We start from the raw sequence: 12,899 nt of genomic DNA, 5'->3' as shown, positions 1-12,899 counted from the left end.
TAATTTTCATATTTCAATTAGAATAACATATTTAATTGCTTTTATTTTTGTTTACATTTTCATTTTTAATCATGAACCTACAGGACGACACCGTAGTGTTTAAAAACAACAAAATGTGCTGGGTAAAAAAACAAACAAAAAAAGTAGATTTCTCGATTTAAATAGATTCTCATCTTAATGAACCAATATCAATTCCTAAATCACAATCAATCTTTTGGTATATGCTGTTTTCAGCTGATGAATGCGTCTTCCTTCCAATAAATAGCAATAGGCTTTGTGTTACTTTTAATATGAAGCAAAGTCTCAGATTTCAAATTCTGTCGATTGTGTTCGGAAATTTAAGCAATAAATACAGTTTTGGTACGCTTTAATGTCGTGTGACCATTGATCATTGTCGCTTCTGTGTACTTGCCTGTGCATAATCAAACGCATAGGAATACATTCGTGACAGTCTTGTTTTTGGATCTCCTGCTTTGCTGCCACACTGGAACGTACTCGCCACCAACTGGACAGGGGTGGGAATTACAGATACAATCTACAATAGATCACCCTTAGTGTAATCAGTCAAAATGACGAATGGCCTTCAGATTTTTCCATCAATGATAAAAGAAAAATCAGTCAATGACAGAGAATTTTCGGGTAACATGACCTCTGCATCACACGGTACCTTGTAAATTCTAAATAATTATAATAATTGTGAAAATTGTAGTTAATACAGTACATTACACATTTTAGGTAATAAAACCTGATTGCTTTGGATTACTTTTGGATTACTTTTGACCTGTTTATCACATTGAATTAAATAGGATAATCTTGCACCGTATTCATCTAAAAATGCAAAGAAAAAGAATATATGAAGAGTTCAGACCCAAAACCCTCTAAAAGCCATCTTGGTCGAAAATGAGATAATGATACTGAGTGAATGCTCTGGACACATATTATACGTCCATCAAATACTTTTACTTCAAAACTCCCAGCCTCAGCCCAAGCAGAAGTACCGGTACTTAAGTAGAAACCTATACATAAGAGCCTGATAAACATGCTTATTTTAAAGAAAACATCAGATGGAGGCTTTTGCATCTGAACTCTTCATATGTTCCATTTGTTGTTATTTACAGCATGAAACATTGCATGTTCCCCTAAATGGGGTTTGTAAAGGAACTGAAAAGTTTTTTTTTTTTTTTTTTTTTTTGGTTTAATTGAAAAAAAGTTGAGGATAAATACATTTTGAATTATTTATTGCTATTGTGTGAATAATATGTAATCATTAAAAAGTAACTGTAATCTCATTCAGAGTATTTTAAAATGTATTATTAAATTATATTGTCACGAATCTGGTCGGTGTCCCGCTGTCCGCTCACCACCAGATGTCACTCTCACCCCATTATCACACTCTGACTGTTGTACCACACCCCGGACTACATCTCCCGTCATGCATCACGCTGATTGCGTCAACTCATGACCAATCAGCAGCACCATAAAAGCCCCGGTCTTTCCCCATGCTAGTCACGGATTGTTGATAGTGTTTCTCCCATTGTTTAGCGTTCTCTGGTTTCTAGTTCCTTGTGTTTTTGATTCCCTCGCCTGGCTCCCCGTTTTCGACTGTTCGCCGCCTGCCTTCGGATTATCGCTCGTTATAAAGGACTATTCTCTCGTCTCGCCTCGGACATTCCTGTTTACTGTTGATTTGACCCTGCCTGTACGACCATGTATCTGTCTCGTCCCAATAATAAAGGCTCGCAAATGGATCCGCTCGCCTCTCGTCCGTTACTCCCTGTTACATATATAGAAATTTGTGATAGGAATTTGATAGAATGATTTTAAGAGGATAACCACAGATTTGGTTTTAATCAGTGTTTGACAGAGTGAAGTGAAGAAATCAAAGAGAATTCAATTAATAAATAATGATCAAAGAAAACAAAAAGAACCCTTTTAATTTATATGCTTGCTTATACAAAGTAGTCAACAGTTATCAGATCCAATTCATTGTGAATAAATGTAGGTTTATCAAATATCCTCAGATGTTCAGTAAAAAGATCTCAAAATTTGGCAACCACATTAGTAAGATCAGATGCTGCACATGTTGACAAAAAGCAGACATATAATGTCCATGTCCACTATGTTGGAAAGACTCAAGATTATTAAAATGCACATAATCACTATAAACCACTTATAGTAAGAAGAAGATGAAGAATAAACACTGATGTACAATATATTGAAACGGCAGTAACCTAATAATAGGCTTAACCTTTCACACATAATTGTCGAAAGCTTGCATGTAGCCTACATATAAAATTCACTCCATTCCTGTTTACCAGCCACTCACTCACATGTCTTTCAGAAGAAATAGAAGCGTGCTGTAAATCCGACAGGTTACTACGATACTAAGTGAATGCTCTTGGCACATAGTATATGTTCACCAAGTACTTTCACATCAAATGAAAATGCTAAATCCCTGCCTCCACCCACGCAGAAGGACCAGTACTTGCATAGAAACGTATACCATAGTAGCCAGAAAGAAATGCAAATTTTAAAGAAGAACGTCAGACATACTTTTGCATCTGAACTCTTCATATACATATATATTTAAACATTTGCAGCATAAAAACAATGTAAAAAATCTTGAATAATGTAATGTGATTTATACAGTAAACTTTGAGCAGAATCTAGAATTAAACCAACATATGCTTTTACTATTGTAGCATTTACTTTTGCACCTGTTTCAGTATTTAGATCAACTCTGACTTCAGTCTGAGCACAGCTGATTATCTTGACTGGAAGAGAGATGAAAAGATTTAGCACTTTTTTTTTTTTTACATTTCATGTTTGACATAATATGTTTTTTCTTTATTACCTTTGCTGTGTTTGTTCTCTAACTGTTCAGCAAGATGGTTCTGGTTCATCTTTTTCAGGATATCCAGTGTGATCTTCACAGCATTTTCTGGTCCAAAACGATCCAGCATCTGATCTACTGTGTCAGTTGCATCTGCTTTCTCCAGTACAGAAACTGGAATAGGTCCATCTTCTCTTAAGTAGCTCTTAAATCTCTTCAATTCCTTTTTCTTCCAGATCATCCAGTGTGTCATTAAGCAGTTGTTTAACAGACGCCATCGTTCTTCACTGACTGCTGTTGAACATGAGGAAAATGTTTTATAATAGGTCCACTCTTACTTGACACTTACTAAATAGGGCCTGAAACTGTATTTTTTAATGCTGACGTTTCAAAAAATGATAACCACCAACCTCAGGAGATCATTTTTAATTGAAGTATTTATAACACTATTTCCTCTAGACCAGATGAAATTTCACCATTTGGATGATCATTAATTTCCTTCTGTTAAATCCATATGACAGAGATTTTATTAATTTGACTAAAAACCTCTATGGAGATTTGGATATCTAAGATTTATTTATATAATATAGCACATTTCTTATGTCTATAGCTTATGTACATAGCACATTTCAACTTAGCAGGGAAAAACATGAATACAATTAAGTGACCCTGGCTTTACATAAAATCCTCCTTCATAAGGTGAAGAACATTATGTCAAAATGTAATCTTGATATTATTAATATTGACTGAGTAAGGCAATGTCAATGGATGAAATCAAAGTTTGATGTTTGTTATCTCAAAATTAGATTTTGAGACTATAGCCAGGATTTCACAGAGAGGGTCACATATGCATTTAAAAGACTGCATTTTTAAGGTTTTCTCTTAGTTTAGCAAAGAAAAACCAGTCTCCTCTTGGCTTATATCAAAACATTTTTCTTTACAAATCCTTGTAACAAGTGTGTGTGCAGCATGAATCCAATAGTGCGCAACGCTGTAAATCGAAAGGCTCTGCCATTATTATTGAATTCAATTAGTTCCAGTTATGCGCGTTTCATTGCGGGAAGGTAAGCAAGACATGACAGTTGCAGTATCATGATTATGGTTAAATAAGATAAAATATCCAATATATACAAATTACTACTTTTCAAATTAAATATTATAACACATTTACTGCTTTTTACTATGATAATGTAAGCACAACTTGTGTAGATTTATGGAGTAAAAGTGCTTGACTGCTTGTATACTTTTACCACCTAATCAAGCTCAGCATGCTTTAATTTTGTGTCACTAGACGTTTGCGTCATAAGGTTAAATTAAGTCTTTGGTCTGCGCTCTGGAAGTGATTTATTTTTTTTTTTTTAATAAAACTAAAACTTAAACTGAAAATAGACTATATAAAAACGAAATAGAAATGTGCTCACAAAATAAAAACTAAACTAAAACTAACAAAATTATTACTAAAACTAATGAAAACGAAATTAAATTTTATTGCAAATTTCAAAACTATATTAAAATCAAACGAATTTAAAAAAAGCAAAACTATAATAACCTTGCCTACTTACAACACTACAAATGTGTCTCATATGACACAGTAATGAAGAGTTTTACACACACTTGTGCTCAAGTGCAAAGACTGTAAGTGTGGGTATTTGGACAAGCCCTGAGAATCTGTAAGCACTTCCTATTTCATGTTAGTCGTAAAGTTGAGAGATTTTATCTGTTTTTATCTGCTGCTATGCTGTATTGTTGAGATGAGTTTGTTCATGTAGAATAGTCCTCTCTTTGCAAGAAAAACTCTCAGCTTTCAAGATTAGACTTTATTGGTCCATTCAACAAAGCTGAGATGCCAGCTGTACCAGTTAAGTGAAGTTGATGCTTCAAAAACCACACACACACTGTGACTGTAATCCATACAACCCCACTGGATAAAGCAATGTCTTTTGAAGTGAAACAGTAGGTAAGAAAAATACTCATAATTTACACTTTTGAAAAATTATTCAAACAGGCATGAATTTTTCTTAAATATCTTTTGTTTATCTGAGGAAACAAAGTTCAAAAGATAGACATATTCTGTATATTATGTACTTTTATCCACCGTATTTTTCAATGCAGAAGTAAACTGTGTTAGACAGTGCTCAGCTAAATAAAATTACCCTAGTAAAATGTAATAGATTTAATATAGTAAGTATAGTTCAGGTTTATTCATATATTTACTAGCATATCGCTGAGACTTACTGATATAAAACTTATTATTAATTATTAAGCCTAAAATATGTTTTAATGTCACTGTTGATGAGGACTGTATGATCTTTAATTATTTTGCATTTAAAGACTGATATTATTTAAAGTGTACCTAAAGTATACTTGCAGTAGTTCCACTTTAGCATAATCAAACATAAGTAAATCTTTGGTTGAACTTCAGCACTACTTCTGCACAATTAAAGTGTAAGTAAAAAAATTAGTTGTTCCAATTTAGCAGATTTTAAATATACTAGTTTAGTATACTAAAATTACAACTGCAGGGTATTTTTATTTTGTACATAAGATGTAAATACTGTATATTTGTAGTATACTTAGCATAAAGCAAATGTATTTTAAATATGTTGTAGTATATTTATTTTTCACTAGGGTATCTCCAATATTTAAACAGTTGTTAATAAGAACATCTTTTGTGTAGAATATGTACAGTAATGTAACAACCTTGAAGGTTTATACCATCTGACAGCAAGACACATGATTGCAGTTGAGTGCATATTGTAGGATATCAGAGCGAATCAGACAATTTAAGATTAGATCAGAACAGTGTGAATGTGTGAGCGCATGTTTCTATGTTAGAATAGTTTGTGTCTTAGATTTGTCTTAAATCTTATTTATATTGAAAATAGAAGTATCATGTGTTTTGTGCTTACAAGTTCATGTCTTAAACTGCCTTAAATACATGTCTTAAATCTTGTTACTATGCTAATAAATAGTGTTTTACTATACTTTGTATATTAATGTCAATGGCAGAGCTGATGTTGTACAGCCTGTTCAATGAATTGCTGGTAGATTCAGTGATCAGATATAAAACAGTGATTCAGTCAAAATTTATGATTAATTCTCTTTGAACTAAATTGACCTGTTTCCCTTACAATATGCTAACAGTGGGTACTAACTGACATATTGCTGGAGACAGTGAATGTAGTGTGGACTGAGACACTGAAAAGTGCACCAGATTGACTTTTACAAACATTTAACTTGTACAAACAATGTAAATATGTACAAAAACCTCTTACTTGGAGTTCAGATTTTATGCATTTAATACTGTGGGGATTTTTTCCCCATGGTATTGAAAATGGTACTGAATATGTATATTTTTTAAGTTATAGTACTGAATTCAGAAGGTCCAGTATGGTGACAACACTGGACTCAGGATAACCATAAGCTCTGCTTTGTGTTCCTGTGTTTGAGATCATTTCTAGCAGTCAAATGATCCATGAATATTTTATTACTGCTTTTGACATTTCTATTTATTTGTAGGGGAAGAGAAATGATCTGCTGTAATAATTAACTGGTGACTCTGAAACCACTGCAGAAATAAGTTTGTCTTCAGAAACAGTTAAACCAGGACCTTTTCAGGAAAACAACTGAGACTGCTTTATGCTTTATGTTTCTGATGTCCGCTTTATGCACATTCAGTTTTTTGCATTTTAAATCATTATTATGATACAAAGCTATTATACTTTTCCAATCTCACAGATCAACATTCAAAAGTGAACAAACTATATTTGTAAACACTTTATTTTTTACAAAGTAAGTTTCCTAAATTTCTGAGTTATTTGTATTTCTGTAACTCCATTATGTTTAACAATTACAGTAAAATCAAGTAAAACCATGTTAATGAAGTAAAAATGCTGCTGTTGATTTTTATTAAATGAGTCTGAGTTCATCATAAAGTCACAGTATTAGATCAAAACTGTCTGCAGATGCCACAAAGCTGTTGAGTGATAGTTTCTCTCTCAAAGAGTAAAGAGCGCATGATAAGAAAGACTGTTTGAGAATCACAGACACACTAATAAACACAGTAAAAACAATATCAGAATATGCAGCTTTCTGTGATTTACAGACAAACTTGATCATCTGTTTGATCATGATATAAAGAGATGAATTAAATAATCAAAATGAAGCACAGCATTAGTCTGAAGCACAAAGTGACCAATGACACATCATAAGACAACACACATACCTAAAAAACAACTGGAGAAAGATGAATCTCTCACCTCAGTGTTTGTACATCTGTCTTTTTCAGCTCTGAAAAGAGGAAGCGGAAGAGAAGAGATGTGAGAACAAGAAGAAAAAAAATCTAAACTCTCATCCGCTTTGTTCAGTCGGTTAAAATGAAAGTTTCATTCTCAGGAAAGGCTGCTGAACGTACTTAGAAGTTTGTGAATACACTTTCAATGTTGGAAGTCAAGTGTCAGTCCCAGATGTTGGAGAGGAAATGACACTGCTAGACTCTGGCTCTAACTATATATCAGTATACACTGCTGAGGTATCGGTCAGGACACAAAAAATGAGGAGACATTCCCAAAATGTATTGAATGTTAGCCTAAAATAACAAAACATAACATTAGTATAAAATAAGTAGGCACATATTTACGAATGAGTCAGTCACTTCCTAGTCAAGAATACTAACATTCAGTATCATCTCTAAATAACAGTTAAAGCTCTAAATATGCAGAGGATGAGCAATTGAAGATTATGTAACTATTGGTCTAGTCACACAAAATGACTTAGTAACAGATATTACTAATTTAATGGACAAGGTAATTTACCATATAACATAATCAAAGGGCAATAATACTGGTTAATCTGTATGCAGCATCAAATTTGACAAAATTACCGATCGGTTACAATGTAAACCGTAATATGTAACTTGGTATTTGCATAATCCATCATAATTTAGCACATCATAATTTAGCATCCTCTCAAGTGATCACACATGTATCATTACATGTCTGTGCTCGCCCATACAAACCTACAAAGTCAAATAATACACTTAAAACATGGTTGAAAATATATAGAAATAGAAGAAAACTTACTTTTGGGTCATGTACTAACACTCTGAACACCAAAACACCAACGAACATCCAAATTACAGACAGGAAGAAACTTCTAGGTTCGCAGCTCATAGTTGCATATCTCTGCCGTCTTATATTTCCGGTCTAGGGAATGTGTGTGTGGATGCGGTTTTGTTAAACGCCCGTGTAGAGAGCTGGAGAAGTCTAAATATTACCTTCTATATATGTTTACAGGATTTATAACATCACTTAAAATGCAAATAAGATCTACACTGCTATTATTACCATACTATATGTGATAACTGAGCCAGTGGAATTTGAATCTTGTTACGTATGTTTGGGTCGGTGAATGAATGAAATACACTAACAAGTTAGTCACTGCTGTTTACAAAATGAAAGTTAAACTCATGATGTGTACACACAGCGACACAATGTCATCATTCCCTTACCAATTCTATAAATGTACAACCTACTTATTCCTCGAAAATGCTTGTATTAAATTGACTTTTTTTCTTTTTTAAACTTCATTTACCTTGTGAGACACAGGCGGTTCGTCATTAATATCCGTTTCTCATACATCAGTTTGTTCCGTCAACATTTTCACAGTGTAGCAGTGAGGCTCCTCCTCCTTAAAACTGATTGGCCGGTTGCTCATCAATGGTCCTATCATTGACAGCGAGGGAATGTATAAATTCGTGATGTGCCAAATTTCGTTACAGTGACTGTTTTATTTTTAAGCGGTTTCAACTGCCCTCCGTGTGCACGCGCATGACGTCATTTGTTAAATGCATTGAGAACATACTAAATTGTTTTTTATTCCATTTTTAAAACATGTAGTTAAAAATGAATTAAAAAAAGTTTGTTAAAGCTGCTCTTGTTTTTTTTTTTTTTTTTGATTTTTTTTTTTTTTTTTAAAATAAAAACGAATTTAACACCACAACACAGTTCGAACGTTCAAGTCTTCGCATTTTTTCATAAACCAACAGGTTGTGAGCCAGGTGTTGTATTCTATTATTTGGCTGCAAATAACAAGACCCATGTGTATGCTTATATGCAAAATAAGTAAAATAACACAGTGCACAGTCAAGAAATGTCAACCTGAGAACTTGTTGAGTAATGAGTTTGGCAATTGTCAGCAAATAATTCATTAATTTAAATTAACCTATTTAATTGCTGACAATAAATGTAGTATTTCTTGTAAAATGTTTGTTTATATACATTAAAATATACTTGATACATTGAATTGATCATAAAAGGCAGTTAAGACTGTTATACTGTTACATTAAAATGATTAAATATAGAATTTTCATTTAAAGAATGATGAAAGTCAAATGTATCACAATTTCCACACAAACAAACTGTTTTGAACATTAATAATAATCAGAAATCTTAATAGAATAATTTCCGAAAGATCATGTGACACTGAAGACTGGAGTAATGATGCTAAGAATTCAGCTTTGAGCACAGGAATAAATTACATTTGAAAAAAAAAAACAATAAAATCTAAAATATTTATTTTGTATTGTAATTATATTGAACATAATTGTATATTTAGTAAATGTGTTTATCAAATCAAGACAGCCACTATGACCATAAGAGATTTCTCCCTTTGAAGCTTAAGTCACAATCTTCTCATCAATTACACTTTACAGCCAGACATATCTCCTGTATATGGCAGTATAATTTTCAGTATAATCTTGTCTTTGTATCTTCTCTCCATCACCAGCATGATTGTGATGAGCTTGTGAACCTGTACAGTGGAGCTGGGAGAACTGCATAATTTCAGCCGGTGTATTGTTGTAGAATGAATATTACATTTGATGCTATATGAGAAATAAGAAATCAGAAATAAGCAGAATTGATTGCACATGGGATTATATTACACTAATAGAAATTACACAGTGGGAATAAATGTTACATTGTATAATTTGTTTTGTAAAATCATCAAATCCTTCATTGGGATCCAGGTTTCTCTTTTTTGAAATTGGTATGCCATCCAAACTCATATTGACTGTGCTAATTTAACCCTTGTGCATAAAGTTACGCTTAAAGAAGTTACTCTGAGGTCCTTAGAGAACAAAAAGGTCTGTGTCAAAAACTGTCATAAAAAATTTTGGAGCTTTAGGCACATAGCCTACAACCACTTTCAGACATCCATGCCATTGGATAAATACAGATTTAAAATCATAACAAGAAATAGTTTATAGTAGCTATGATACTGGTTTTGAAATCAAGTGTTTGTATAGTTCTGACAGTAAACACTGGCATCTAACAATGCCTAGCAAAAAAAGCATAAACCCAAATAGGAAATAAAATAGTTATCGAAGAAGCATGTGTTCTATTCTGTGTCCTAAACTCCTCAAGCATTGATATCTCATTTTAGAGCAGTCAATGCAATTTATTAAAAAAGGGCTATAAGACCATATACTGTTGAAGCCTCTGATCTGTTTTCTTAACGCTTTCTTGAACATCCTATGGTGTGATTTCGGTTGAAAAATAGTACAAAAAAAAAAAAAAATTAAACAATCAAGATTTCTTAAAATTATTTAATTTATTCATCATTTTATAATTAAATGTAAAAAATATAAAACAAACCAGTGTGTTCTTAACAAATTTAACAAACAATCTTTATCTACATAAGGATGCATTAACTACATAAAATAAATTAAATAAAATGAATATTAAGTTAAATTAATTTGGCCGCACCAATATCAACAAATGACGTCATGCGCGCGCACGCGGAGGGCAGTCGAATTCTGGCAGGCAGTCGAAAATCGGCACAACACCGGCGCATTGTTGTCCGTTTGACTGATGGGTATTCAGATCTTATTTTATACGGTATGTGGTTTTAAATTTATTGAGGGGAGATTCAGATTTTAATCCTTTAATGGGAAATCGCGGAGGGTTTGTTTGATCTGTCTAACTTATAATATTATTATAGACAGATCCGTGACGTCGCTGTTGTTGTTGTTGAGCTACGTGGAAACGATCATCTGGAGAGTCTGTTGCTTTGTTTTGGTTAATTTTGGTTTTGTTAATTCGTTTGATTTCTTTGCCATTGAAGTATGTGTGTGTGTGTGTGTGTGTGTGTGTGTACTTGTTTTTGCTACATTGTGGGGACCAAATGTCCACACAAGGATAGTAAAACCTCTAATTTTTGACATTGTAGGGACCAGCCTGCGGTCCCCATGGGTACAAAAGCTTATAAATCATACAGAATGAGATTTTTTTTTTTTTTGATAAAGTAAATTGCAGAAAGTTTTCTGTTAGGGGTAGGGTTAGGGTAAGGGGATAAAAAATACAGTGTGGACAGTATACAAACCATTGCGCCTATGGAGAGTCCCCACAAAGATAACGAACCAGACTGTGTGTGTACGTGTTTTTGGATGCATAAACCTTACTCGTTTGTTCTTTAAGTATTTGTGAAATGTGTGATTGTGTGTGTTTGGCGTGAGTTAGTTTCATTGCGCTCCGCTATTTGTGTGCTGTGTTGTGTCTGTCCAAAGTTATTGTGTAAGTGTTCCTTATTGTGTTGTTATATTAAGTCTTTGTAATAGTTAAGAGCCTAGTAATGTTTGTGCCTTTTGGCTAAGTTGTTTTGTAGTTCCAGTAATGAGATTATTTAATGTTTTGTACTTGTTTTGGATTTAAATATTTGAATGTTTATTTGTGGGTTAAATGTGTGGGTGGGATAACTTGTTTATTTGTAACCCACCTGTGATTGTGAGTGACTGTGTCTTAAGTGTATAATCTGATTTTTACTTGTTACAGGAGCTGAGTGCCTAAGGCAGTGGCGGATTTCTGGTGTTTCTTTCACAAGTGCTGGTTGGAGTGGTTGTATATGTGTGTGTGTGTGTGTGTGTGTGTGTGTGTGACGTATTCGCTGAGTTTCAGTTCATTTTACTGACGCATTTCAAAATGATACGTGTGGAGACTGAGACTGCTGAATGTGCACCCTGTTTATTTTCTTTGTTTTGTAAAAGCATAATGTTTTGTTGATATTGTGAGTGTACTCAAATAAAAGTAGATCCTCTACAGATTTAAATGATGTATTACTTTTATATGTACGATCAAAAATGAGCGAGCATTTTAGGTTCTTTTTGCTTGTGTCATGAAAATATGCAATTGGCGTCGCCGGCACCACCACCATTGACCCCAGGAGGTTAAAGATAATTTCACAACAATAAAAATGTGTGGCCAATGAAAATGCTGAGTGGCTAGTAATTATGGAAAGCCACTAGCCACAGTGGCTGGTGAGCAAAAAAGTTAATGTCAAGCCCTGTTTGTAACTCCTGTATTTTTAACATAAACTTGTGTATCTTTGACAGTTTAAACAGTGAGACATTAAAGAGAACTTAGTTTAGTACTTACATGCCATGTGAGAAACACTTTCTGTCTGTGTGCTGCAGATTTGTGCACTCAGAAAACCATATATCATAAGTTTAAAAAAGGGAAAGGAAAGGAAAGGAAAGGACATGACATGTGGCCAAGTATGGTGACCCATACTCGGAATTTGTGCTCTGCATTTAATCCATCCAAGTGCACACACACAGTAGTGAGTAGTGAACAAACACGCACACACACACACCCGGAGCAGTGGGCAGCCATATTGCTATCACTGTGGCGCCCGGGGAGCAGTTGGGGGTTCGGTGCCTTGCTCAAGGGACTTACCTCAGTCGTGGTATCAGTCGAGAGAGAACTAGTTATTCACTCCCCTCCTCCTTTTACTTCAAACTTGCTAAATTCCAGCCTCAGCCCAATCAGAATGATCAGTACTTACATAGAAACCTATACAAAGTAGCCAGAAAGAAATGCTACCTTAAAAGAAATATGTCAATGGATTTAGAGTCTTTTGCATCTTAACTCTTCATATAGTTCTGATGTGCAGCAAAATATTGTTAAGCCTCACAAATTAGAATGTGGCTATAGGAAAACAGCTCAAGCACTGAAAATCCCCAATAATGAAGTTCTAATCAGCTAAAGATGTTACAAATCTTCCTGGAAGA

At 33.8% G+C, this 12,899-nt stretch overlaps 1 protein-coding gene across 1 annotated transcript in view; it reads right to left on the bottom strand.

The window, feature by feature from the left end:
- Window positions 1-8,059, bottom strand: part of LOC127161897 (NACHT, LRR and PYD domains-containing protein 6-like) — a gene marked incomplete at its 3' end in the record, with an annotated part of 28,986 nt that extends 20,927 nt beyond the window's left edge. The window contains exons 1-2 of the mRNA XM_051104658.1: window positions 7,915-8,059; window positions 7,093-7,123 (exon numbers count right to left, since the gene is read on the bottom strand). The remainder of the gene's footprint in view (window positions 1-7,092; window positions 7,124-7,914) is intronic.
- Window positions 8,060-12,899: the final 4,840 nt, after the last annotated feature.

Source organism: Labeo rohita, unplaced genomic scaffold (genome assembly GCF_022985175.1).
Source record: "Labeo rohita strain BAU-BD-2019 unplaced genomic scaffold, IGBB_LRoh.1.0 scaffold_765, whole genome shotgun sequence".
Lineage (NCBI taxonomy): Eukaryota > Metazoa > Chordata > Actinopteri > Cypriniformes > Cyprinidae > Labeo > Labeo rohita.
Note: the sequence above shows the minus strand (reverse complement) of the source record. Positions and strands in the feature narration are given on the sequence as shown.